Source organism: Durio zibethinus, chromosome 1 (assembly GCF_047325235.1).
Source record: "Durio zibethinus cultivar Kanyao isolate XHJ-2024 chromosome 1, ASM4732523v1, whole genome shotgun sequence".
Classification (NCBI taxonomy): Eukaryota; Viridiplantae; Streptophyta; class Magnoliopsida; order Malvales; family Malvaceae; genus Durio; species Durio zibethinus.
In genome coordinates, this window is record NC_143162.1 from 9,478,914 (window position 1) to 9,499,105 (window position 20,192).

The 20,192-nt window shown below is 31.1% G+C and overlaps 1 pseudogene; it reads left to right on the forward strand.

The window, feature by feature from the left end:
* The first annotated feature begins 17,170 nt into the window (after window positions 1–17,170).
* Window positions 17,171–20,097, forward strand: LOC111310663 (lysine--tRNA ligase-like; annotated as a pseudogene).
* The last annotated feature ends 95 nt before the right edge of the window (window positions 20,098–20,192 follow it).

The window sequence follows — 20,192 nt, forward strand, 5'->3', positions numbered from 1 at the left end:
ATTATTATTATTATGTATTAATATATGTATATATTTATTTATTTATTAGATTAGATTTATATGTATTTTATTTATATAGTTATATATTTATTATTATATTATTATTATTATTATTATTTTGTTTTTGTTTTGTAATATATTTTTGGGTTTATCTTATTTTATTTGTTATTATTATTTTTTAAATTATCTGTCAATTTTATCTGATTTTTTCCCGATTATCAGATATTATTTTTTTATTTTTTTATACTATAATATCTTTTGATTTATCTTTTATAATTATCTAGTATTTTTTTTCTTATTTTAATTTTTATTTTGGAGGGCTAAGATTATAAGTTGAAGAATCCCACTGTGGAGGGAAATTCAATCAGAAGAGTTCAATTGGATTCAAAAATTGAATCCCCGTCCAAAGAGGAATTGGAATTGATCAGAAACTCCTGATCAACCCTTATAAAAGGCACCTCCTGGAACAGATGAAGGGGACACAAAAAAGAAAACAGTGAGCAAAGCTACTGAATTTGAGAGAAAAGAGGTGTATAGAAGAGTTTTCGAAGGCTAAAGAAGGTTGAGAAGAGTTAGGATAGCTGTAGGGATCGAAAATAATCTTTTAGAAATTTTTGGCGAAAAATTTTTCTAGAAAATTTTGGGAAATTTCCAGATTTCGATGAAAATTTCGACGATATTTGAATTTTCTGGCAATAATTTCGGTGAATCTTGAAGTTTTCGATGACCTACCCAGTTCCCGACAAACAATCCCAGAAATCGGTGATCTTCCGGCAAACTTTCGGCGAACCTCCAGCGAATTTTCCAAATTTCAGTGACTTTTTCTAGAATCCGATGAAAATTTCACCGGTGTTCTTCAGGCCCTTTAAAGAGAAAGGAGAGGAAAAAGGAAGAAGAAAAAGAGAGGGGAGGAGCGTTCTGCCGAAGAACAGAGGGAAGTGCCTTTTATATCATCTCAAAACGATATCGTTTTGGCCTTAAATAATCAGAGGATTCGCGCGTTTTGCCGAAACTCGATCCGAGCATCGACCCGCTTCTGACCCGTGCGTGCCTGCCCCCCTCCGAGCCAAGCCGAGCCGAGCCGAGCTTCCCAAGCCGCCCCTCGAGCTGTTTTCTCTTCCTTGAGCCGAGCCGCGATCCGAGCCGCTCCAGGTTTTTTTTTTTATTTTCATTTATTTGTTATTTGTTTTTTGTTTTTTCTATTTTTTATTTATTAGATTAGATTTATTTAATATTTTTTATCTTTATCTTATTTTTATTTTTGTTTTACTTTTTTTTATTTTTTTTCTTCTTTATTTACTTTTATTTTGTTTTATATTCTTTAAATAAAAATCAAAAAAATATTTTTGAGGAAAAGTTGAAAGTATCAATTTTCCTTAGAAATAAATTTTCAAAAAATATTTTTGGGAAAAAGTTGAAAGTATCAATTTTCCTTAAAAATAAATTTTCAAAAAAAAAAGATTTTTGAGGAAAAGTTGAAAGTATCGATTTTTCTTGAAAATCAAAGTTTCAAAAAAAAATATTTTTGAAGAAAAGTTGAAAGTATCAATTTTCCTTAGAAATAAATTTCCAAAAAATATTTTTGGGAAAAAGTTGAAAGTATCAATTTTCCTTAAAAATAAATTTCAAAAAAATATTTTTAGGGAAAAGTTGAAAGTATCAATTTTCCTTAAAAGTAAATTTCCAAAAAAATATTTTTGGGGAAAAGTTGAAGGTATCAATTTTTCCTACACAAGAACAATCATCCTTTCCTTCCTTTCTATTTTGATTTTGATTTTGATTTTTCCTTAATTAATCCGATGACGGAGCTTCTGCAAGTGAAACAGTAATTTTTCTTGGATACTCTTGAGGTGAGAGAATTTTCTCAATTTTTTGCTAAAAGTATTAGAGTCAATTGAGAATAATTTTTAATAATTAATTACTTGGTAAAATTTTAAGGCTTTTTTGGATAATACAAATTTAAGCTGGTACCATCTTTTGATGGACGTTGTGAGGGTGTTATAACCTTCCTCACACGTAACCGAACTCCCGAACCTTGTTCTGGTTTGTAGACCTGAACCTATTCTTTTAGGGACCCTTAAACTTAGGTGTTCCCTGAAGGGACAGATTCTTTAGGTGATCAATCGCACCTAGATAAAAAAGATTGGTGGTGACTCTCAAAAAGTCAATGTCAGCGATAGATCCCCGGATCTAGATGTTATGACAGCTTGGCGACTCCACTGGAGACTTTGAGAGTCAGGCCAGCAAATAATTTGTGTTATCCAAAAGCTTAATAAAATTGAACCTTTTTGTATATATGTGTTATTATTCATTCATGTTTATGTATCTTGTTAGTTATGTCATTCATATGCATATGCATAACATGAGCTCTACACCCGAGCTCCGTCCATCTATGAGGGAGTAAAGTACCTATTACTTTCATGAGGTCTAATACCTCCGCAGTGGCTAGCGAAATACTCCCACTCAAATTGAACTTTTTTCGCTTGTAGCCTATAATGGGTGAGGATTAGGGTGCCTTACTAGTCTGTGATGGATAGGGATGTAAGGAACAATTTGAGGACCTTTAGACTCTGACCTTAAAACCACATGTAGTGAACCTTAAGAGTGCCTACACCTAAGATAGAGCTTTTTCTACCCAATGATAGATATACCCTGAAATTAGGACACAAAAAGGGTGTTTGTCTAATCATTTTGATTGTTTAACTTTGTGTATTATTTTTATCATATGTAACATTATGCACCAGCATCACTTTCATCTCATTCATGGAACTAACTATGTTGTTTGTCTGATTGTATGCATCTATATTATTTTCATGATCATGTTTTAACACAATCATTTGCATTCATTTCATACTAGATTTTCTTCAAAAAAATGTACATTTCATCTGTGTATCAAAGCATCATACATAAGGCACAGCATAACATTTCTAATCATAAGTATGGTACTCAAGGTCCGAGGATAGCTCCATCTAATGAAAACCCTGCTCATCCATACAACACAAGATCCAGAGTAAGGCAAATGGAAAAAAAAAGTTCTCATAGATTTGAAAAGCTAGAAAAAGCTCAGAAGAAGATTGAAAGTGAACTAAGCAAGATTCTGAAGGCCCTTAATAACATGAATAAAGGAAAAGGAGTTGAAAAAAGTACAAGCCAGCAAGAAGTGGTTGACCCTTTGTACCCTTCAAATTTTGGCCCACCTCAGGCCCAGTCTACCCAAGAGGTCCCACCACAACATTTTACATATCCAACATGTCCTGAAATGCCATCAGCTTTCGACTCAGGGTAGTATAATAGCTATATAAATCCTATCTTCACTGAAAAGACAGCAGAACCAATTCCTGATCTAGATGATTTAAAAAAGAAAAAAAAAGAAAAGATAAGGGTGGAAGCTGAGAAAAGCTCTAAAATTAGCATGCTAGAGCAGAGGCTACGGGCTGTGGAAGGATTTAGCTTTTATGGGCCAGTTGATGCTGCTGGGCTCTGTCTAGTTCCTGATGTGGTTATCCCCTATAAGTTCAAAGTACCGAAATTTGAAAAATATGACGGTACAAAGTGCCTCAAAACCCATATCACCATGTATTACAGAAAGATGGCAGCCTATGCACATGATGAAAAACTCTTGATGCATGTCTTTCAGGACAGCTTTACTGGTTCTGCTGCCAGGTGGTATGTTCAATTGGATAGGACCTACATTCGCTCCTGGAGCGATATGGCACATAACTTCATCAGTCAGTATCGACATGTTATCGATTTGGCCCCTGATCGTTTGTCTTTACAGAATCTGGAGAAAAAGGCAAACGAATCTTTTAAAGAATACACTCAGAGATGGAGAGATATAACTTCACAGTATAACCTCCACTGACAGAAAAAGAGATCACAGTGCTGTTTGTCAGTACTTTAAAACCTCTTTATTATGAAAAAATGATAGGAAATGCAACAAAGAATTTTACTGATATGGTGATTTTTGAAGAAATTATTGAAAGTGCCATAAAAAATGGTAAGTTGAAAGGAGGAGAAACCAAGAAGGCATCAGAAAAGAAAGAAGCTCAAGCTCAAGCTGTGAGCTTTGATAGACAACAATTCAGGGGTTATCAACCCTATCCATCCCAAGGTTACTCTCCATACTATCCTGTTGTGAATAATGCCTCATCCTACCCATACCAGCTAGCTCCACAACCACCTTATTTTAGCCCTCAAGATCTTACATATAGCCTTAACATTCAAGCTCCTATAAGAACCCAAATTCGTCTTACTAACCCAGCAAGTGGCTCACGAGAACAACGGACTACTCGAGAAAAACCTGTATTTGATCCAATTCCTATGGCTTATACAGAGTTATATCGAGAACTCTATAATAGCCATTTGATTGCCCCCAGCCATGTGGAGCCGCTTAAACCACCCTACCCAAAGTGGTATGATCCTACAGCCCATTGCGACTATCATTATGGAATTACTGGCCATTCTACTGAAAATTGCACTGCTTTAAAGTATAAGGTGCAACGGTTGATCAATGATGGAATGGTAAGTTTTGATCAAGGAAAAGTAATAACATTTAATGTTAGCGCTCAGAGTGAAAGTCAAGAATAGAAAGGGTCCGGAGAGTCACAATGAATTGAGGGGCAAGATGGCTGTAGAGATTCTTCACTTGTTTGTATAGGGGGATAATTTTTTAGAATGGAGATAAGGCTGGTTGAAGCTTTTTTTGTCATTTTAAGATTTCTTTTCAAGTAATGTTAGATTTCTTTTTTGTAATATGTCTTCACTTGTTATCATTTTAATAAAGGCAAGTCAATGCATTTCATTACAATTTTCTCTTTCACTTGACCATTACTCCATGCTCCGTTACCTTTCATTCCCATTCTTAAATTTCAGATGATGAATATTTAGATAATGATAACAATAATTATGGGATTTAATTCTGAGAACTCATCCATATTAATATGAGAAGATGATTTGAGCAAAAATAGGCTATTACCGGAGGTGAAATAGATATGTCTTGAAGATGTGCAATCTTTTATACGAATTCATGAGTTTGTTCAATAGATGATGTTCAAGAAAGGTATTCACAATTGAGATGAAAAATGGCCATATTTCCTTTACCATTTGAAAAACCATTTATTGCTACCCTTTTGAGCCTGTTATGATTTTTTTTTTAACCCTAACCAAGGATCACCATCTACACTGGGGGGCAATTTTTGAAAAAATTTCACAAAAGGTCTCAAAAATGGAAAAAAAAAGAAAAAAAATAAATGCCACACATGACTTGGGACAAAGTAATGAGAATTCTTTGTGTGAGGAAAGAAAAAAGTAGTGAAACGATGTGGGGCAAAATGCCAAGCTGCATCAAATGATTCCTCGGTCTTAAACCTTTTAAATACATGTTTTGAGCCTATTATATCCATTTTTTTATTACCCTTCACCTTGGCCTATATTACAACCTTAAAAAGTCCATTTGGATCAAGTGTAAATACTCAACTTGAATGATCATATGTTGAGCGAAGGCATGCTCATGATGAAGCAATGGAATCATGCTACATTACTATAAAAGTTTAATGTATGAAGGATGTCAACAATAGGTGAAGAATGAGAAAAAAAGAAGATGAAAAAAAAATGAAAGAAAGAAGAAAAAATGAAAAAATGAAAAAAGAGATTCAAATTGAAAACCTGAAAGGTTGATAGAAAAAGATCCAGGTCAAATGGCTCACATGAATGGAAGATTAAAAACATCTGAAGATCCCTCAAAGACTAGGGTAAAACTTACCAAGCTCAAGTTGACTTCAATAGTAAATGGAATGAGTTTTTGAAAAAGAATCTTAGATTAATGTTGAGAATTATCTGAATATTCATCATTCGGACATACCATCCATCTCAATGACATTTCTTTTCTTATTTGTTCTGTACCAAAATAGATCTTTATTGATTATCTTTACCATAGTTCACTTTCTGTCCTCTTATTGTTACACCCTTAGAATGAATTGAGAAAATGCTTGATTGCATTGTATTTGTCAAAATTTGAAATGATAATGAATGAATGAATATGTGCTTAAAAGAATCTTACATTCATTTGAAAAGAAATCTAAGATGATGAAAAAATGGTAGAAACCTAAATGAGATGATTTGAAAAGGTATATGATATAATGGGGCAAATCTTGAAAAGTGATGAATTGATCGATATGACTTGCAAGTTATGATTGAATGATGAAGACAATCAGTAGACAGAGTTTGTTTTGGAATGGTTAATGCTGGGACATCTATGAGTAATGACTCAGTGATGATGGATGAAACTTGTTTTGAAATTTGTTAGTGCTGAGAAATTCATTGAATGATGGTCAAGTGATGATCGATTGATGAAGCTTATTCCAAAGTATCGAGAAACTGAACAAAGAAGAATGTGAGTGGAAAAAACAATTGAGAGCTACACTGGTTCGATCTTAGAAGAGTAGTGTAATTGGATCTCTGAAGAATCAAAGGGCTTGATGCCTAAGAAAAGAGCTTGAGAAACTTGAGTACCATACATTAAACAAGAATTAATTGGCCAACATTTGCATAGCATGCATTGAAATTCATGTACATTTGCATAGCATACACTACTTTCAAGAAAGTATAGTGTATAAATCCAAAAAGCAAGGGTGTTCCAATATCCCACATGGAAAGATAGATATAAAGATATTTTACAAGTTTGAGAAGAAACTTGTCAGGTAAGTTCCTAATCCTTGAAATAGGATGTCTTTTGGTATCAGGGTTGATTTATAAGACCTTTGGGCATAATCTCCTGAAATTCCTTCAAACACAACTTTCAACTCCTTTGGACATGATTGTCAAGGAGCAATTTACTTTCCAAAGTCCGTTGCCTCTATTTAGAGGAGCAATTTACTTTTCAAAGTCGTGGTGCCTCTATTTAGAGGAGCAATTTACTTTTTTAAAGTCGTGGTGCCTCTGTTTAGAGGAGCAATTTATTTTTCAAAGTCGTAGTGCCTCTGTTTAGAGGAGCAATTTACTTTTTCAAAGTCGTAGTGCCTCTGTTTAGAGGAGCAATTTATTTTTCAAAGTTGTGGTGCCTTTATTTAAAGGAGCAATTTATTTTTTCAAAGTTGTGGTGCCTCTGTTTAGAGGAGCAATTTATTTTTCAAAGTCGTGGTGCCTCTGTTTAGAGGAGCAATTTATTTTTCAAAGTCGTGGTGCCTCTGTTTAGAGGATCAATTTATTTTTCAAAAGTCGTGGTGCCTCTGTTTAGAGGAGCAATTTACTTTCCAAAGTCGTGGTGCCTCTGTTTAGAGGAGCAATTTATTTTCCAAAGTTTCGTTGCCTCTGTTTAGAGGAGCAATTTATTTTCAAAAGTTGTGGTGCCTCTGTTTAGAGGAGCAATTTACTTTTCAAAGTCGTTGAGCATCTGTTTAGAGGAGCTTTGATCAAAAAAAAAAAAAACAAAAAAAACAAAAAAAAAATGACAATGTTGGGTTGAGTTTTGATTGGGTGTCTACGTCTTTGCCCAATTTCTGTTTCACAGAAAATGTGCAAAGAGGGGCAGTTGTAGACACCCAATTGGGTCCAGGCCCAGATCAATTGGGCTTGGCCCAAATGGGTAAAGCCCAATTCAATTTTATCCTGTATTATTATTTTTTTTCTCTTTCTTTTGTATTTTATGTATTTTATTATTTATTATTATTATTATGTATTAATATATGTATATATTTATTTATTTATTAGATTAGATTTATATGTATTTTATTTATATAGTTATATATTTATTATTATATTATTATTATTATTATTATTATTTTGTTTTTGTTTTGTAATATATTTTTAGGTTTATCTTATTTTATTTGTTATTATTATTTTTTAAATTATCTGTTAATTTTATCTGATTTTTTCTCGATTATCATATATTATTTTTTTATTTTTTTATACTATAATATCTTTTGATTTATCTTTTCTAATTATCTAGTATTTTTTTTCTTATTTTGATTTTTATTTTGGAGGGCTAAGATTATAAGTTGAAGAATCCCACTGTGGGGGGAATTCAATCAAAAGAGTCCAATTGGATTCAAAGATTGAATCCCCGTCCAAGGAGGAATTGGGATTGATCAGGAACTCCTGATCAACCCCTATAAAAGGCATCTCCTGAAACAGATGAAGGGGACACAAAAAAGAAAACAGTGAGCAAAGCTACTGAATTTGAGAGAAAAGAGGTGTATAGAAGAGTTTTCGAAGGCTAAAGAAGGTTGAGAAGAGTTAGGATAGCTGTAGGGATCGAAAATAATTTTTTAAAAATTTTTGGCGAAAATTTTTTTTGGAAATTTCTAGGAAATTTCCAGATTCCGACGAAAATTACGACGATATTTGAATTTTTCGGCAACAATTTTGGTGAATCTTGAAGTTTCCGACGACCTGCCCAGTTTTCGGTGAACAATCCCAGAAACCGGTGATCTTCCGACAAACTTCCGGCTAACCTCCGGTGAATTTTCCAGATTTCGGTGACTTTTTTCAGAATCCGGGGAAAATTTCACCGGTGTTCTTCAGGCCCTTTAGAGAGAATGGAGAGGAAAAAGGAAAAAGAGAGAGAGAGGGGAAGAGCGTTTTGCCGAAGAACAGAGGGAAATACCTTTTATACCCTCTCAAAACGACGTCGTTTTGGCCTTAAGTAACCAGAAGATCCGCGCGTTTTGTCGAAACCCGACCCGACCCGCGCGTGCCTGGCCCCCTTCGAGCCGAGCCGAGCTTCCCAAGCCGCCCCTCGAGCCATTTTCTCTTCCTTGAGCCGAGCCGAGCCGCGATCCGAGCCGCTCCAGGTTTTTTTTTTTATTTTCATTTATTTGTTTATTTGTTTTTTTTATTTTTTTTATTTATTAGATTAGATTTATTTAATATTTTTTTATCTTTATCTTATTTTTATTTTTGTTTTACTTTTCTTTATTTTTTTTCTTCTTTATTTACTTTTATTTTGTTTTATATTCTTTAAATAAAAATCAAAAAAATATTTTTTAGGAAAAGTTGAAAGTATCAATTTTCCTTAAAAATAAATTTTCAAAAAAAAAGATTTTTGAGGAAAAGTTGAAAGTATCAATTTTCCTTAAAAATAAATTTCAAAAAAATATTTTAGGGAAAAGTTGAAAGTATCAATTTTTCCTACACAAGAACAATCATCCTTTCCTTCCTTTCTATTTTGATTTTGATTTTGATTTTTCCTTAATTAATCCGACGACGGAACCTCTGCAAGTGAAACAATAGTTTTTCTTGCATACTCTTGAGGTGAGAGAATTTTCTCAATTTTCTGCTAAAAGTATTAGATTCAATTGAAAATAATTTTCAATAATTAATTACTTGGTAAAATTTTAAGGCTTTTTGGATAATACAAATTTAAGTTGGTACCATCTTTTGATGGGTGTTGTGAGGGTGCTATAATCTTCCTCACACGTAACCGAACTCCCGAACCTTGTTCTGGTTTGTAGACCTGAACCTATTCTTTTAGGGACCCTTAAACTTAGGTGTTTCCTGAAGGGACAGATTCTTTAGGTGGCCAATCGCACCTAGATAAAAAAGATTGGTGGCAATTCTCAAAAAGTCAATGTCTAGCGATAGATCCCCAGATCTAGACGTTATGACAAGTAGATAATAGGATATTCTGCGTTGAATATCTAGGTTATATTAAATGAATGTTTGAGCAACTCATTCATACTTTTCAAGTAAAAGCCACCCCTCATATTAAGCCAAGGGTTAAGCTACTCAAGAGATAATATCACGTAATTTGTGATATGAAAAATACTAGTGAATTTGGGTGGAATAATCTAATAAAATTTATTATAGTTGAGAAGCAAGTTTTTGATTTGAATTGGATACTAGTTTAGAGTTAAGTTCTTTTTACCTTGAGCCTTAGTTTGATAAACTTCATCTTTTTTTATGAGTTCTAAATTTTTCAAAGTTTTTTCAAAAATGGTATAAGTTTTTCTCATAATATTTTTTAAAGAAGTTATTGGTTCTTTTTATGCTTGATTAGCATTAGTAGAACTTTCAAATACTATATCTTAGTTAGATACTGCATCGTTCATAAAAATATATTTTGTTTCAAAACTATTAAAAGATAAACTTCTAAACCTCAAAAATATAAATGTTTTATTTGTGAGGAATAAGGTCATATAGCACCCAATTATCCTAAAAAAGGAAAAAGTGCTAAAAAATTATCAAAACCCTTGATCAAAAAGATCTTCAAATATGTTTTGTTGAGGAATTATCAAATAATGAAATTTTTTATGAAATATTTTTTGAAACAGATTCTGATAGTTCTAAAATAAAGTATATTTTTATGAACGATGTAGTATTTAACAAGATACAGTATTTGAAAGTTCTACTAATAATAATCAAGCATCAGAAAAACCAATAACTTCTTTAAAAAATGTTATAAGAAAAAGTCATACTATTTCTGAAAAACTTTGAAAAATTTACATCTCATAAAAAAAGATGAAGTTTATCAAACCGATTTTTTCAAAACTTTTCAACCATGGACATCACATAGAAAAAGTATGTGGTGATACCATAGCAAATGATTCTAAACAAGTATCAATTAAAATCCCCTTATTTTCAAAACAAAAAATAAATTATTTTCTTAATAAGTATCCTAAAATTAGATATATCCATATAAGAATAATTATGATCACTATAAAACATTTATTTATTTCAGGTAAAGATATACCAATCCTTGCTGTTTTAATAGATAAAAGATTTTCAATCTTTGTTGTTTTAAGAATTTTATCTCTTTTTTTTTTCTAACTCAAACTTTTTTAGACCGAGTATAATATCATACTAAATAAATTCTTGAGAAATATGATTTGGGTGTTTCCTATGTTCCTCAAAGTTTTTTAAAAAAACTAGGATATCATCTATATAAACACAGCGGTATTATTTATGTTTATTAAAGATAGTATCCATCTATCTTTGAAAGATTTAAGGGGTATTACATAAGTCAAAAGGCATTACAGTCTATTGATAATGTTCTGTAGGTGAACTAAAAATAGTCAAGGGTTTTGTCTCTTCAGAAAGCATAATTTGCCAAAAACCTGATTTACAATCAAATTTAGAAAAATATTTAGCATTTTTTGCTAAATTGATTAAGACATCTTTCTAAGGAATAAAATATCCATAAAAATAATATTTTAAGTTAACTTTTTATAGTTAACTACCATTCGAGGTTTTTCACATTTTTGTTCTACATGGTTTCTTACCAAAAAAGCAGGACTTGAATGAGGACTAGTATTTGGTTCTATTAATCATTTGGAAATGAGTTATGAAATTTGAATTTTGAATTCATCTACATCTTGTTTTGTGTAGATCATAAGCTTGACCCTAATGATTTTTGTAGAATCTATGATTTTGAATTCACAAAACCCAAGGCTTCTAGGATATAATTTTAGTGGTTCTTCACTAAAATTTTCTTGAAGTATTGTATAAAACCAATGTTTTTCATTGATTATTTTTATTTTTACCTGATTGGCTTCAGGTTGAAAATTTTTATCACAAATATGTTTGTGATCTTTTAATAGAGGAATTTTAATAGACTAATTGTTTATTATTAACCGAATAGTATCAGGATAGATAGAAAAAGGTAAATGATTATGAAACAAATTATTTCCTAAAAGCATGTCTCCATGCATATTAGGAAAACATATGATTTTTTAGAATTATAAATTTAATATTATTGAAATAAATAGGAAAAATTTTGGCTTTAAAACCTATGACGGTTTCTTTACCATCATTCTTATGATTATAATAAGATTGTTCATAGGCTCCATTTTGTTTAATGATATAGCATTACTCTTATAACTAGAGATTGTTACTCTAGTATCCAAAAAGATATGTAAAAAATACGGAATGTATTTTTGAAAATAAAATTTTTCTTTAACAAAAGTATAAAACCTTTTTGAGGATTTATTGAAAAATTTTATATAATCTGCTTCTTGTAGTTTATATTGATTTATAATAAAAGAGAATTTATTTTCTTTAATTCTAGTTTTTCTATAAGAAGATGTTGTAGAGTTTAAAATAGAATTTATAGAATGATAGTAAGATGGTTGGCTTGGTTATCTTTTGAAAATATGGGAATTTGATTGGATAGTTGAGTGTAGGTTGTACTTTGAAATCTATAAAAGGAATTTCTATAAGGTGTAGCAAAGGATTGATTGTTTCTTATATTTTCATTATCATCTTCATGATTAGAAAATGATGGTAAAACTAATTTTAGATTAGAATTAAAGGTTTGAACAGGATTTTAAAATAAAGATTTTTTCTTAAAGAGAAAAATTAGGCGTAATTTAAGGCTTACATATACTAGAGAATTGAATATTGACATTCTTTTACTTTATTTGATTTGAATATTGAAAAAAAAAAAAAAACCAAGAAATGATAGAGAGCTAGTGATGTTTTCTATAATTAAACTATTTTATTTAGAATTGCTCCGTATAACACTAAATTATAATATCATGGAATTATAATATTATGGTCTATTGATATTGTTTCATAATTATTTTGATTTCAATGTTTATGAGAAAATACTAGTATGGATGCCTAGCTTCACTTGGTTTGCTATAATAATTTTTAATATTCATGTTTGATAGAACTAAAATTAATAAGTTTCATTTTCTAAAAGACCATTATTAATTTCAATCATTAAGGACATTTTTACAATAACTTTTTTGGGTGAAAATGAGAATAGCAAATATGACCATGTTCAAAACCAAGCATATCCTCATTTTCTTCTAAAGCTAGTATATCCCTTGAATGCAAAATGGAGATTAACCTAAAAATTAAGATTATATAGTATCTAGAACATGCTTGGTTACTTATTTCTCCTCCAAAAAAATGTTGTGCAAGAAAGAACTGATGACAATTCATTTTTTCTTTGCTAAGCCAAAGCTTTGTTATTTTACTTTATCAAATTTATCAAGTAGGAAAATATACCTTCAAAGTTCAAACAAATAACAATGTATATTTCAAACTAACAAAATTATAGAAATAGTTATGTTATTGATTAGGATATAAGAAAACTTTAATTACTCAGTTAGAAGGTTCAATACTTTAAGTTTCTTTCGAAAGTAATAATAATCACCGAATGAATAAACAACATATCTCTGAAGAGTGTCCTCCTCTCCATCAATATATTTCCTCATAAATTGAAGAGAAGATGCTTAGTTAGATTCAAACAAAAGAGCCATGAGTCTATAAATGATACCTGATATCAGAAAACAAACTACAATTTAGCAACACATTATAATTTCCAAACATGAGTATATTTAACAAATAACTTATTTAAAACAAAAAATCGGCCATGAAAAATTTCATAACTTGAATTCAGTAATTAAAGAAACTATAGACTACATTATAATTATAGCTCCAACCAATATATACACAAAGTATGATCCATTAACAATATCTATGACTAAAAGTAACAACTTAACACACAAAATAAAAAATGTGATTGTCTGAAGCCATTTGACATCCAGTTTTATTGGCCAAAAAAAATTTTTCAAAATTATTTCTATGTTACATTTCAACAAATGTGAAATATAAAGGAAAAGATGCATTTTACTTCCAGTTAAGTGACATTAGAAACAATACCATAGATCTTATGAAAGTTTATCACCAACTAAAATTAAAACTGTATGCAAAACCTCTAAACTAACTTTAGAATCAACCACCATAGCATAAAAAGTAAAAGTAGATCATGAAGAGTAGTTCTCATGCTTTCTTAAATTCTTTTGCTAGCATAGAAATAGAAAAGGAATGTATTTTGATCTTATTATTATTATTCAAAGACGGATGGATGCATAGATGACACAAAATGGCATCATGGAGGAATTAATCAAAGTGTTGAAGATCCATAACTTTTTTTTTAAGAATTCACCCACCTTTTCACATGTCTATATTATTTTTCAAATTTTGTTTCCTTTTTAGTTTTTATTAACATAACAATTCATCTTTTTGTATATAAGAACTTGAAATTATATGGATATATTCAGCTTTTAGGTAGCTAATAAATTAAAAAAAGAATATGACATAATAAAGCGCAACAAAAACCTTGAGGAAATAGCAAATTAAGTACTTTTATTCTTCTTTCTATGAATGGAAAAAAAAAATTCACGGGACAATTTAAATTTTGCCATTGCCCTTTACCTTTTTTTTTTCTTAATTCACAAATACTCAATTTGTTTCCCTACAACTACCAAATATTTATGTATAATACTATTTTTGTTATTAACATAGTAAAATGGAGTTTAAAATATGGGTTAAGAGTAAAATGATGAACCTAATGAGACAATGCACGGTTGAAATTCTTTTCATGCCTCAAAGTCATAGCTTTTGACTTTCTCAACTATGTGGCCTTTTCTTCAATCACCTGCAATGTTACTTTTTTCTCTTTATTGAAATACACACATCCCATGAAAAGACAATAAGAATATACTTAACTTATATATTAATACTTTTCAAATCATGATTTGTTTTTATCTTAAAAGATACTATGAAAATTGTTAAAGCAACTTTGACATATGTAGCAACTGAAATATTCTCGAATTGTTAACCACATTTATACTCCAAAAAAGAGAGTTAATGCTAATAAAAAAAATAAAGAAAAAATAAAGAAAGAAACAAATTTGCATGTTTCAAATAATATTTGAGTATTTACTGATGCCAAAATAATAATAATAATGTTTTTTAATGGTTTTTAACAAATTTCTAATTGCAAAATAGTTTATACTGTAATTTGTGTATTTGTAATTTATATTAAAAAAATTGCTACATGTTTTTCTAGAGTATTTCAAAGCTATGAAATTAGAAAAGAGTAAAGCAAAAAAAATTCTTTTTCAACTTCTATTTTGTTGGTTCCTCAATCTTGTACAAAATATCACTCAACTTAAACATACACAAAAACAAAAACTCACTAACCTTCAACTTAATCCAAACAATATTCAATAATACTTGCATAAAAACCATTATTTAAATGAACAACACAAACCAATCTACAAAAAAACCTAACTCAATTATCATTAATACAACATACAATAAATATTTTAGACAAATAAAAAAAATGCACAACCACCCTATGTATACTCCTTTCTTTCCTCTTCCTCCTCTTTACCCTCATCCGCCTACCTTGATGATCCCATATAAGTCTTGGCTATTTAAATTCATACAAAAAATTTCCAAAGTAAAAAACATAACTAATGAAAACAATAAAAACTCATTTTCATCCAAGATGACAATATGCAAAAACAAAATCTTCAAAAAATACACATTCACAATAACATGCAAAACTCCCAATCACAAACCCCAAAAATCCATTCAACAATGAAACTCCATTAAAGAAAATTACAATGTGTACCATGAAAACAATGACAATGAAATCCAAAAGAAAATAGAAACTCACATTCAATGAAATAATAAAAGAGAAAAATATTTTGTACCAAAAAACGACTTAAAAACCAAAGCAAAATGAAAGGAAAAACTCACATAGAAAAAAAAAGGCTGCTTTACACACCACAATAGCTTTACTTAAAACACAAATAGAAACAACACAAAGAAGCTTCGAAAATAGACAAGACTTACACCTATCAAATACAGAAGCAACAAAGAAAACAAGTGTCAAAGAAACTACTTCATCCTCTAACATAGTCAAACATAAAACAACAAAAAAATGAAATAGAAATGCCAACCAATAAAACCCACTTACTATACAAAAAGAAAAAAAAAAGACACGTGGCATTTTTAGATCCCTTCAAGGATCCTTTTTATTTAGGTTTATAAAGATAAGCATCTCGTCACCAAGTATATTGAGATTGATTATTATTTTATACATCATCATGTGAAATAAGATATTATTTTTTTTAATTCATGCATCTTATTTAAATCGAATTATGATATTTTAAAGATATTTTTTTTTTGGTTGCTTTCAAAAATTAATCTAACATATTCAAGTTATATCTAAAATAGAATAAAAAATTGTTAATATAAGAGAAATTATCAAATATATTAATAGTGAAAATTTCTAACTTTATAAGCAGACTTAAGATAATGACATATGTGGCTTAATGTATATTTAAAAAATAAAAAATAATCTAAAAAAGAAGTTGAACATTTATTATCATTTTAATTTTACTTGTGAAGTTAAAGAATTTTACTATTAATGTATTAAATAATTTTTTAATATAATATTTTATAATATTATGTAATTATGTCATAAATATAATATTAAAGATTATGATTTTAGAATTAAAACAAAACTTGGATTACAATATCTTATCATAATTTTCCGTAGTCAGTGAAAGTCCTTCGTATAATAAATAGGACAAGTTTGAATAATATTTTTTCAAAAGAAAAGCCTTTGATTTAGTTGACTGGAATGAGGATTAGAAGACTGTTTTAGAATTGCAAGCATAGACCAAGACAATTTCAGAGACCATCACAGAATTATATATAGTCTTTCACTCATCGGGAAAATCAAGGAACTCCAGCAAATATCAATGGATTCGTGTGTTTCAGAACCCGAACCAGCTTCATCTGAAACTCTCAGCAAGAAGCGTTGCTCTTCATCATGTGCTTTACTTCAGTGTAAATATCTGAGGAGTTGCCTTCTTCAATCACCTCTGATAACTGATAGTACTACTTGTTTTCTTGTTTAATGCTCTTAAGAGAGAAAGGAGGGCAAGAGAGAGGCAGGTCCAAGAAGAGGAGAAAAAGAAGGTGATGATTGTAGCAGCTTTTTTCTCCCTCTATTCAATGAGTATTGGTTAGTTTGATCATATAAATTAGCTATCCTGCTTATCCAAGTATTCCAGATCAGAAGAACCAAGATGATCGTGCAAATAGTTTTTTTTTTCTTTATGTTTTTATTGTTCCATTTTCTTTTAAGGAAGACCTTGGAATAAGCCATAATATGTGCTTAGTTCTACAACTATTTTTCAGCAAAATTTGGTGGATGTTCGTGCAAGCGTTAGTTCATCTTCTCTTGTTTGCGCAAATGAGCTCTGCAATAGTTGGGGTTTAGGTGTTTCTAGTTAGTTAACTAGCTGCTGCTTTTTTTTTTTTTTTTTCAGTTTGTAAACTTTGTAGCAGTTCTTCTGCTTTCTTTGAATCATTAATGAAAATTGAATTATCCAAAAAAAAAAAATTACTAATTGGTTAGTTCATGCATTTGCACGTTAGCATAATTAGGACAACACAGAATCAGAAGCAACAGGTGACAGATGATGATAACATGGATCCTACAGTAGGTTTTACCAATTTCACTACATCCTCTGCAGCTAATGCTCAGCTTCCTTATGGTATAAAAGTATTTATGGATGATAGATTCTAAAAATAACCTTTGGTTGCAGCAATACCTGAAGAACAGAATAAAAAGCTTGGCACTGCTAAAGGAATCTGGTTTGAATCCGTACCTTCATAAGTTTTTGGTTTCAATGACTATCACTGAATTTATCGGCAAATTCGGAAGCTTGAGCATGGGTGAACATGGTAAGAGCGCTGAAATCTGCTTAGCAGGTATTCAAGTAACTCAACACATGAGTTGGCTTTATTTTTAGGTTTTGTCTCTTATTTGACTATTCTGATCATGATTACAATCTTTTAAGGGAGAATAATGAACAAGAGATCATCATCGTCAAAACTATACTTTTATGATCTTTATGGAAATTGTGCTAAAATTCAAGTGATGGCAGATGCAAGGTGCATCTTTTTTTTTTTTTTTTTTTCTGTCTTGAATTCCACCAGTGATCTTCCGAGATTGGTGTTACTAAGTTTCAATTTTCGAAGGTCTTGTTGTCATGGATATTGAAATCAAGCTGCTTATAAACTTCCTGTTTCAACTCACATTATTTGCTGTGGGAGAATTGAGCTTTTTCTTGAATTTGATTCTGCTAGGCATTCCAACATGGATGAAAATGAGTTCTCTAAGTACAGCTCTGGCGTGAAACGAGGTGACATAGTAGGGATCTGTGGTTTCCCCGGTTAGTATACATCAATGTTTAGTAGGATTGCTCTTTTGTCTATCGAAAATTTTTTTTCCATTGAAACCTACCATTAACATTTCGAAGATTAATCTGTTTCATATTCTGGACCAAAATATCAGATTTTATGTGGAAATTTGAACTGGGAGAGTATGCTGTATCTTTATTTATTTTATAATCGTCTAGTCCCAATTAATGAGCTGGTCCAAAACTCCTTACTTATATTGAGCTGTTACATTTGATCTTAGCAAGCCCTGAATGCAGAAATTCATCTTAAAATGCTACCGGAAAGAGTCAAAGAGGGGAATTAAGTATTTTTCCTAAGTCACTCATGGTACACACTCCATGCCTTCACATGCTACCAAGGAATACAGTCACCTCCAATAGTGACGAAGCACAGTCTAAGGTAAAAGCTCAGAAGGAATTTTTATGCTCTTTCTGTATGTTTTTCAAATGGTAGTTAGATACTGATGTCTCTAGAAGAAAACAACTAATCATGTATGGACCCCTGGAATGACAAGAAATGCAGAAACTTACATTCTAATAGATGAGGAATGTAATTCTGCTTTTTCATTTTTCTTTCCTTGTCATGTGTTCTCTTGAACTTGGCTTCTACTTTCTACTCCCATGGTATGTTTATTGCTACTATTTTGCTTTCTAATGTTTCAATCACTGACACCAGATACTTGAATTTGTCAAGTAATGTGTCTTTCTTTGAGGCTTGAGCACTTGATAATAACTTACTTGATTTTAGGAAACTCGATATCGTCAATGTTATCTAGACCTGATGTTGAACCCGGAGGTTCAGCAAGTATTCAAGAGCAGGGCCAAAATGATTTCTTTTTGCTGAAACTTCCTCAACAATCGTGGATTCATAGGGGTTTGAAGCTAGTGCAGCATGGTGAACTAACGTCTGATAACATGTTTTAAACTTGCCCTGGTGTTTAGTTTACTATAAATATTCTAACCATCCTCCTCAGGTGGAATAGAAACTCCTGTGATGACTATGACTGTTGGAGGAGCTGCTGCCAGGCCATTCGTTTCACATCATAATGAATTGGATATGATGCTCTATATGCGTATTTCCCTAGAACTGTATCTCAAGAAACTGGTTGTGGGGGGACTTGATCGTGTTTATGAAATTGAGAAAGTATTTAGGAATGAGGGAATGGATCTAACTCATCTTCCAGAATTCGCAATGTGTGAATTTTACGTGGCCTATGCAGATTATAATGACTTGATGGACCTAACAGAGAATTTGTTATCTGGTAAGCTTCCAATAGCATTTAATTCAGCTTGTTTTATTTCAAACTCACCCCGTAGCACACTTATTTAACTTGACAGGTGTTTAGTATAGCCTCCTTGATTTACTTTAAGCATTGATGCAACTGTAACTTTTCTGTTGGATTTTGTGCATACATATCTGTTAGGCAAGTCTTAAAGAGTGAATGATTTGCAAGATTGTAAATGTGCATGTATGGTGAAGGAGATGACAGGGAGCCATAAAATAAAGTACCATGCTAATGGGTTTGACAGCGAACCTATAGAGATCGATTTTACTCTACCTTTTTGGTAACTAAACGTACTAGTATTTAATATCAGATAGGTTATCACTGAAAGTATTATCAGATATTGCTTTGAAGGGTCTAATTACCATTGTTTCCCTAACTTCTGTAGAAGGATGGATATGATAGAGGAGTTGGAGTCTAGGGCAAACCTCAGCATACCTAAGGATCTTTCTAGTGAAACTGCTAGTAAGTATTTGTTGGGAGCTTGTGAAAACTTTGATGTCCATGCCCTCCTCCGCACACCATAACTCGGTTGTTAGACAAGGTCATTTCTTTCCCTAGTTGATTAGCAATTACCTTCTATACGTATAACATCAATTTTGAGATTCATATATCTATTTGTTGCAATGTCACATCTGACAGCAAATCAGATTCCTGTTAACATTATTTAAAACTGCAATATAATGTTAATATGTTAAAATTGATAAGCAACAGTTGATTTTAATTAGATTTTACGCAATTGATTATTTTCTTTTAGAAAACTGTTTGAAAATTGTAAATAATAATAATAATAATTAATTAAGGGCTAGTTTTCAAACGTTTGATTTTACAGACTTTATTCAAAGATAATGTCTGATCTGGCCTACCCTCTGTTACTTATCTTAAAACGTAAATGCCCACCACTTCGTTCGTCCAT